At 35.4% G+C, this 9,983-nt stretch overlaps 1 pseudogene; it reads left to right on the top strand.

Moving 5' to 3' along the window:
- Window positions 1–1,164: 1,164 nt before the first annotated feature.
- Window positions 1,165–6,985, top strand: LOC142536830 (cysteine-rich receptor-like protein kinase 2; annotated as a pseudogene).
- The last annotated feature ends 2,998 nt before the right edge of the window (window positions 6,986–9,983 follow it).

The raw sequence follows: 9,983 nt of genomic DNA, 5'->3' as shown, positions 1-9,983 counted from the left end.
ACACATATTAATTTCATTAATAAATATTTATGTTCAGCTAATATATAGTGTGAGTAAATATATAATATATTATATTAATATCAGTCACGCTCACACAGCAGCTCTAGATCAAATCAACTTCTGGAAAGTTTGACTGATCGATGCCTCCGAGGAGAGAAACTCACTGGAAATATTAAACGACCAAGGCTGCTAAACAAATGCTCCCACATATGGCTAAAATGAATTTCGGATGTATCCCTTAAAATTTATATAAATAAAGTATATAAATGATCACATACTATATTTTTATTGTGCATATTAAATATATAATGACAAAAACTTGTGTGAGACGATCTCACGGATCGTATTTTGTGAGACGAGTCTCTTATTTGGGTCATCTATGAAAAATATTATTTTTTATGTTAAAAGTATTACTTTTTATTGTGAATATCAGTATGATTGATCCGTCTCACAGATAAAGATTCGTGAGACCGTCTCACAAGAGACCTACTGATCTATAATTGCGATAATTTATGGTCCATATAACTACAATATTTTCACGTTTAGAACGAGATTTCGAACTCAATTGTTTACATATTTCATGAGACGGTACCAATACATGAGACGAGTCATATTTATAGTGAAAATTAATATTTTTTTACATTAAAATTGTTTTTTTCATTATTAGATCAAGTTCGAGATACGTCTTATAAAAATTAAACCGGTCTCATAAACATTTTTGTCTTGTGACAAACCATCTAAAAAAATACATTTTGATAAAAGTTCTCTTATTCTCTGAGTTTTCTTTAAACTGTTTACTGACTTGAACGTCGGAGTGTCTACGTCGGGAACCCTCCCGACGCCCACTTGACGAGTGTTCGTGACGCAGGTGACGCCCAGCAAATTAACTGTGTATTGTCTACGTGGATCCGTTTATCAGCCAGGTGAGCTCATTTACGGGCCAAGTGGACCAGTTTATTAGCCATTCGGATCTCGTGTGCGCAGTCTACACGACTCATTTATTTTAACTTCATCAGCTATTAAATCTAGAATTTAAGACGGCTAGTGCTATATATATATATTTTTAACGAAAAAGACATTATAGAAAATTGAGGCGTGAAAATAAAAAAATATAAACAACAAAAGCACGATGAATAATATTATATAACCAAAATAATTCTGGATTGGTCAGTGGCAATGTGACATATGGAATGACAACGGCATTCCCCTGTCAGCCCTAAATAATGGAGATATAGAATAACGCCTAATTTTAATAATTAGCGTACGTACTCTCGTCTGTTCAGTTACAATTCGCTCCTATATCTTCCTTTCCCGGTCATGGAATCCAGAGGGTGGCGGTGGTGTCTCCGGTTTATAGTGACGTTCTCCACCCTGTCGAAGTGGTGGGGAGTGGCGGACGCGGATCCACAGATTAATCTGCTGAACAAAGGATGCAGCCAGTACAATGCTTCCAGCATACCAGACTTCTTCAACAACCTCAACGCCACTTTCGCCGATCTCAGAACGCAGCTGTCTTCGGCAGGCGGAAGCGTACGATTCGCTACCGCGCAGCGTGCGAGGTCGTCGGACCCGGTCTACGCCATGGCTCAATGCAGGAATTATCTGTCGGAAGCCGATTGCTTGGCCTGCTACGATGCCTCAGTGGCTCAGATTAGAAACTGCTCCGCTGCAAATGGTGCTCGTGTCATATATGATGGATGTTTCCTCAGGTATTTTGTTATTCCTTTAAGCCAATATCACTTGCCGAATTTTTCATACATATATTACACTATTTCCCTTCAAAAATATACAGTATATACTGTATACATACACACTCGTATATATTACCTATTAAAGAGTCCTAAAAATAGACAAATTCACTTGATAATGGTTTTGAAAACCAAATTAATTATTTTTTGAGTTATTCAATTCATACTAATTATGGACTAATTTTAAATTCTACTCTCAAATGCTTACTTAAATCCAAATTTTATATCCAAACACAAGTCTTAATGATTGAACATCAGTTTGTATGTTTGTTATACGTAACTTTCAAAGATCTAGTCGATGATAATTAATTAATTTGGGAAAAAGTTGGAAGAATTTTCGTATTAAGCTATCAATTATCAGTGATATATGTAAACCCTACACAATGTACAATTATAAGTAATAATTTTGAAATAAAGAGTAATAATTTTTTGTGGATGATTCAAATGAGAGATTTGTCTTATAAAATTATCTCGTGAGACCGTCGCACAAAAATTTTTGTATTAATTTTTCAGTCATGAACTAATTTATTATATAGAATTTTCCATTGTATAGACAGATAAATCATATATTTTTAAATATCTTAATAACTTTAGTTGTCACATGGAACGAAATTGATAACTTCTAAGAAAACCAGGTATTAATTAAAGCTTATAAATATGTTAAAAAAAATTTAAAGCTTATAAATAAATGCTCCTATTTGGTATCATAAAAGTTTTGGATATATAAAGATATATGCGTATCGTGTAATTAAGTAAATTTACCTTTCTTTCTTTTTTTCATAATAATAATTAAAGTGTGAATACCTTCAAAAAAAAAAAAAAAAAATTAAAGTGTGAATCAAATCAATTACAAGAGTTCGTACGATGATGACAATTGACAATCGGCCGGCAGACAGCTGTAGGAAAGCAACTTGAAATTTGATTTTTACAGATATTTTTCTGGTATGACCATGATATCAGATCTATTATTATAATGATTTAACGAAATTGACAGATTAAATAATGACCTAATTTTTTTTAAAAAAAAATTCCACCGAGGGTCGTTTTCGAGATAATGTCTCGATTATTATATTACGTCTAACCAAGAGTTTTGTGATTTAATAATTTATGGGTTGCAAATTGGTGCTAAAGAAGTCATAGTTATCGCTTGTGACTTGTCAAAGGCAAGCGACTCTCGTCTTAAAACGAGAGGTGCCACTAGACGAGACTCTGACCCTAGGCGTAACGATTCACAGGCAAGCCTAGGCTCTGGACTAGCCTTGGAAGTTCATTCATGCAAGTTTTAGTGATTTTTTTGATTATTTTTTTTAAAACAAAAAGCATAACCCCAAACCTTAGTAACCCAACGCTCCAACTCAATAATCAGAATAAGAGCACTGAACAGAAGAACGAGGTGATGACATCTACATATAAAACAATAAGAAAAAGACCGATTTCACATCTTTTGAACGAAGAGGAAAAAGAAATCAATGTTGATCAAGAAAATTATGAAGACCAAGAAGAATACAGATTCGAAAGTTATGGAGACTCTGATTATTCGATGACAGAAGATGAACTTAATTTAGATAATTGAATTTTTTTAATCATGTTACTAATTACTATGAACTTATTAATTATTTTTTTTTTAATAATATCGTGACTTACTTATTTCATATTTTAATATAATTATTCTAATATAAATATATATTTTTTAAAAATTTAAAATGTTTGTCTTGCTTCGATGAGGGGCGCGTCTCGCCTTGCGCTTTGCCGCTTAGTCTCCATGGCCTTTGCGTGCCATGATGCGCCTTTCGTCCTTGACAGTTGACAACTATGAAGAAAGTAATAATGATAAATTAATGGTAAACGGAATAGAAATTTGAAAATAACAGAATTTACTTGGTACGGAATTATAGTTACACTTCAAATAATAAACATAATTATGAGTTGATCGTGCTATTAAACAATCGAGACAAGTGTCTTCTTTCTAATATTTGCATCAACTTATAATTTATATAAATCAAATACAAGATCTTACTTGTACTGAGAAAATGAGCATGTTCCCCATTTATGTTGATCTTCAATTTTGTACCAGGCTTTCTTTCGGGGATCCGGTTCCTCTGCAGTGGGAGGAAAACAGCACTTTGTGTTATGCGACGTCCCGTCGTTTCGTCTTTGTGATTCAAAACAAAAAATACACGATTTTCGTCGTGCTGTTTCCCTCCCACTGCAGAGGATTTTGAAGAATCGGAAAAATTCTGTGAAACGAATCTATTAAAAAAACTGTAAATGCTGATCATGAACAACAAATGAGCTCAGTGATCATACAGTTTGATCTCACTTCCTTAAACTTAAGAGAGACCAGATGCGTATCTTTTAAGTTCTCACTGGCTTCTTGTTTCTTTGATTTATTGAGGTATGAAAGCAACAGCTTCTATGATCAAACCACCCTTCCTGGAAATGTTCAAATATGCGGCAACCGAACCGCATCTCCGGCAGCTGCATTCAGTGCACAGGCTCAGACATTGTTGCAGGATCTTGAACTCGCTACGCCTAGAATCAATAAATATTTTGCAGCAACTAAAAGTGGAGTTGTGAGTGGTGGCAATTTAACAGTTTATGGAGTAGCACAATGTGCTGAAACAATCCAGTCAGAGTGGCTGCCAGGACTGCTTAACTGTCGCGTATAGAAACATACAAAGCTGTTTACCTGATGCAGATGGAAGAGCTATTGATGCAGCCTGTTTTCTTAGATACTCAGAAACACCTTTTTTCGCTGATAATCAGACAATAGATAAATCATCCTTCCTAGGAGGAGGTGGTAAGAATCTGAGACATGCGATTTATGTCTCCAGTTTGGTCATTAATGCTTTTCCTTGTCACTGAATAACGTGTTTTCTATCAGGGGAATCAAGCAAGAAAAAAGCAATTGTTGGAGGAGTGGTGGGAGGGGCTGGCCTTGTTTTAATCGTAATTGTTTTGTTCTTATGGTTTCTTTTATCAAGAAAGTCAAAGGCAACAGGTGATTCATTTTATGAACATGATCCATTTAATTCATATATTTCTCTTTTCTTTTGTACTTCATACATAACCGAACTTGTTCTTCCCTCAGAAAATATATTGGGGGCCATGGAATTGCAAAGACCAAATGTGTACAATTACAAGGATTTGAAATCTGCAACAGACAATTTTAGCAAAGAAAATAAACTGGGAGAAGGAGCTTTTGGTGAGGTCTACAAGGTAACAATTTTATGAATGTAGATAATTCCGTTTGTTTTTGTACTTTAGTTCGCAACCGCTTTTAACAAACCTGACTTGTTATTTTCATAGACTGAAAGGTTTTGTCACATAACAGGCCACCTTGAAAAATGGGAATATTGTTGCTGTGAAGAAATTGAACATAAGCAACAGCAGTGCAAAGGCAGAGTTTGAAAGTGAAGTGAGGCTTATAAGTAACGTTCATCATCGCAATCTAATACGATTACTAGGATACTGTAACAAAGGATCAGAGTTGCTTCTTGTCTATGAGTGCATGGCAAATGGAAGCCTTGACAAATTTTTATATGGTATGCGCCAGTGTATGTGTAATAATATTTTTCAAATGAATCTATTTTAACTCGGTAATTTTGTTTGTTTCACCTGACTGATGAAAGGTGATAAAAGAGGAACGCTGAGTTGGAGGCAGCGGTTAGACATAATAATTGGCATGGCTAAAGGTCTTGCTTATTTGCATGAGCAATATCATGTATGTATCATACATCGAGATATAAAGCCTAGCAATATCTTACTAGATGATGAATTCCAAGCCAAAATTTCTGATTTCGGGTTGGCAAGGCTTCTCCCAGAAAATCAGAGTCACGTTAGCACTAAATTTGCCGGGACATTGTACGTTTACCTTTTCCAAAAACACATTTTTTCTTTCATTCCTATTGTAAAGTTAAGATTTGAACAAGAATTGTAAACTAATAGTACTTACTCACATATTTAAATTGAGTGCATGTTTCAGGGGCTACACAGCACCAGAATATGCAGTTCATGGGCATTTGTCCGAGAAAGTTGACACATATAGTTTTGGTGTTGTGATCCTCGAAATTATCAGCGGCCGAAGAAGCAGCGACGTGGATATGGAATCTGACACTCAATATCTTCTTGAAGAGGTAACTGCGTTACTGTTAAAACTTGATACCACATACCTCAAATGTTAGAAGAAGCTGAGTTTTGGACTTTCTAGGAAGGCACTCTCCAAGTCCAACTAACCTCCGTTTGCACTTGTAGGGTCGAGTATAAAGTGTTACCAAAAGCTATTGCTTCTGGTAAGGTGCAACAAAATGTGGCTTATGCAACCACACAAACCAGCATATACATTATTGTATCCATCGATCCCTTCCTAGCAATTGTTCCAGTTTATGACTCAAAACATAAAATGTACGACCTCGAATTTAATATTAGTCGAGTTCTACAGATATAATAAACACTAAGTTGGCGGAATTTTACAACAATCCAAGTATCACATTTCAGTCGATATACCGTCACATAGGACGAGGCAATGATTACTTCCCCATTCATTTATTTGTTGTCGTTGATTCAATGCTTCATTTGTATGATTATAATTCGCTCAAATCTTGCATTCTCATGATCAAAATAGGCATGGAAGCTCTAGGGGGACGGAATGCCTGAAAACCTAGCTGATGAGACGTTGGACTCAAATGATTATAAACCTGAAGATTTGAAGAATATAATAGAGATTGCTTTGATTTGCCTTCAGTCACCTTCTTCTCCCAGACCAACAATGTCTGAAGTCCTTGTTATGTTACTAAATGAACATTCTTGGCCACAGAAAAGGACTCCGAACAGATCTTCATCTGTATCATTTGGTAAAAGGTTTCTGCCTGATAGTTCAATTTCCACTGGATCATCTAATGCCACAGCCTCAATATCTCAGTTCACTGGGCGCTAGCAAGACGGGAGTTCAAACAGGTGGAAACTGATAGAAAATAACTATCATATTGTCAAACACCTACAATGTTTAATTATTACCGTAGATGTGAATTATTATTATTAGTATGTTGCTACATGTTATTCAGGCAAAATAAGGAGAACAAGATTAAATCTTAATATTTCTTGAAGTTAACTCACAAACTCTATTGAAAGATGTATTGTGTAAAAGGATGAAGTTTCATGTATATACACATGGAAGAAATCTATATTTTTTTTAAATCTAAATCTTTTGGTCAATCATAGGAGGAAGAATTATTGTTGCTCATTTGATGCGTGATATGGTTTTAGGATACATCGATTTCCAAAATAACATTGTGCCACTCATTACCCAGCCTTTTACCACTGTCATTTCTCTGTTCCAAGGGCATCGTCTTTCTAAAACTTTTCTGGTGTTGTGGGTCCATCGCTCCATGTGCTCCAGCTCCATTCTCAATGTTTCTTTCCTTCTATCACGAGTTTTAATTTACTTGCTTCGCTTGTATTCCCCTCCCCCACTCTCTCTTCGACTGAAAGAATCCAATGCTCGTCTAAAAACCTGCCATGGCAGCAGTTGAGCGGACCCTCTGCCCAAAAGAAGCCCAGAAAAGGCTCTCTTGCTCCTGTATCGTTTAGTTCTCTCGAACGGAAAACAAAAGACTAGATCTTTCAGAAATGAAGCTACTTTGTTTGCTAAAGATTGAAGGTTTTTCCTCAGTTCTATTTCTTGGGTTGCTTCTGTTTTCAGCATTTCTATGTACCGGCTATCAAACCATTCCAGATGAAGCCTCAGCAATGTTGGCGCTAAAGATGAGCCTCAACCCGCCAGATACACTTGGGTGGTTCGATCCGAATTACTGCAAGTGGAAACACGTCGTGTGCTCTGAGAACCGGGTCTCCCGGATTCAAATCGGGCACCAAAATAGGTACACTCCCTCCGGAGCTTTCTTCTCTGAGTCAGCTTGAACGTTTGGAGGTCCAGTGGAATAACATTTATGGTCCTTTACCAAGCTTAAAGGGTTTGAGCTCACTGCAAGTTTTGACGGAAACTCTGTTTTAAAGTAATTCTACTTTAAAATAGTGCAGTTTCTGCATCAAATATAATGTTCATCTTCAACCCATCTGATTCAAATCCTAATCTAAAAAAGAATATTCTCGAAATATTTTTTTTATTTTATTTATTTCATTTTTTTATAAGTTATTAAATATATATTTTTTAAATTTAGTGATATAATTATAATTACATTTTATATTGAATATATTTAATATTATATTTTTAATAAATGTGATAATATTACAAAATTGATTAATTTAATTATTTTAAATATATTATTGAAATCTATATTATACGTAATTTCAATTGGTGAAATAAAATTAATACATGACATTAAATTAAATAACATTGCACAAATACAACTTCAAATATTTGAACGATCATATTCATCCGATAAATGATCAATTAAAGCATTTCGTAATGCATAATGAGCGTCTTTGTCTTTTATTTTTTTATAACGAGCAAGAAATTCTCGAAATCTGATATGCTCATTGACAGCCATTTCTACCATTGGAGTTGGTGCTTCCCTAGCATCTTCAATCGGTGCACTAAGATCACGTTCATCTTCGATTATCATATTGTGCATTATAATACATGCTTTCATTATATCATTCAAATGATTTTTCTTCCAACCACGTGCTGGAGATGCGACAATCGCAAATCGTGATTGAAGAACGCCAAATGCATGCTCCACATCTTTCCTGCATGACTCTTGTTTCATCGCAAAATACTGCTTCTTCGGACCACGCGGATCATGTATAGTTTGCACAATAGTTGACCATTTCGGATAAATACTATTAGCTAAATAATATCCAGTGTCATATTCTTTTGATCCAATAATATAATGAGCTGGAGGAGCAATTCCTTGTGCAAGATTGGAAAATAGACTGGAAGACTCTAAAACATTTATATCATTATTGGTTCCAGGCATACCAAAATATGCATGCCATATCCAAATATCGTAATCAGCTACCGCTTCTAAAATGATTGTTGGAGAACCACTACGACCTGCATATTGTCCCGCCCAAGCCGTGGGGCAATTTTTCCACCTCCAATGCATACAGTCGAGACTTCCCAACATTCCAGGAAAACCTCGTTGTTTGCCAATATAGAGAAGTCTGGCAACATCATTGGCAGTAGGTGATCTCAAGTACTGATCCGCAAAAACTTCCACTATAGCTCGACAAAAGTGTTGCATACATTGAATTGCAGTAGATTCTTCTATTTGGATATATTCATCAGTAGCATCCGCAGGTAAGCCATATGCTAGCATTCTCAATGAAGCAGTTGCTTTTTGGTTAGTCGATAGACCGAGCCGTCCCAAACTATCACTTCTTTGTGTGAAATAAACATCGTGATTCTTTATGGCATCTACTATCCGAAGGAAAATATTTCGAGACATTCGAAATCTTCGTCGGAACATTGCTTCATTATAGACTGGATTCTCAGCAAAATAGTCGTTAAACAACTTTTGATCAGCAATTTCACGTTCGCGTCGGATGACTATGTGACCTGGAATTGACCCTCCGTGTGTGACTTCTTGTTCTTGTTGGATGATGTAGGCAGCAACTAAATCTTGTTCTCGAGCTATAGTTGACAGTATTGCTCTTCTTCTATTTTCAAAGCTTTCAACAAATTGAATATCATCTTCATTATCTGACAATGAAGATGAGCTAGATGAGTTTGCTATCAAATATAGTATGTGGATTCATTTTTAATTTAGAAAGAAGGTAAAATATGTATGAAAGTATGATAATATAGTTACATTATATAGATGTCTTTTAGATGCATTTTGGACCGGTAGATACGTTTTGACTGGTAGCTGAGTTTGGATTGGTAGATATGTTTGAATGGTAGTTGAGTTTGGACTGGTAGATACATTTTTGACTGGTAGATACACTTTGGACTGGTAGATACGTTTTGAACTGGTAGCTGAGTTTAGACTGGTAGATTCGCTTTTGACTGGTAGATACGTTTTGAGTGATAGCTGAGTTTGGACTGGTAGATTCGCTTTTGACTGGTAGATACGTTTTGAATGATAGCTGAGTTTGGACTGGTAGATACATTTTTGACTGGTAGATACGTTTTGAATGGTAGCTGAGTTTGGACTGGTAGATACGTTTTGAATGGTAGGTAACATTCCCACTATAAATAAACTTCTTGTTGGTTGATTAAATCATAAACATTACAATCTACAATAAAAAAATCTCATTGTCCAAAGAAATTCA

This window comes from Primulina tabacum, chromosome 2 (genome assembly GCF_025594145.1).
Source record: "Primulina tabacum isolate GXHZ01 chromosome 2, ASM2559414v2, whole genome shotgun sequence".
NCBI classification, from domain to species: domain Eukaryota; kingdom Viridiplantae; phylum Streptophyta; class Magnoliopsida; order Lamiales; family Gesneriaceae; genus Primulina; species Primulina tabacum.
This window is presented reverse-complemented; position numbering and strand designations above follow the sequence as displayed.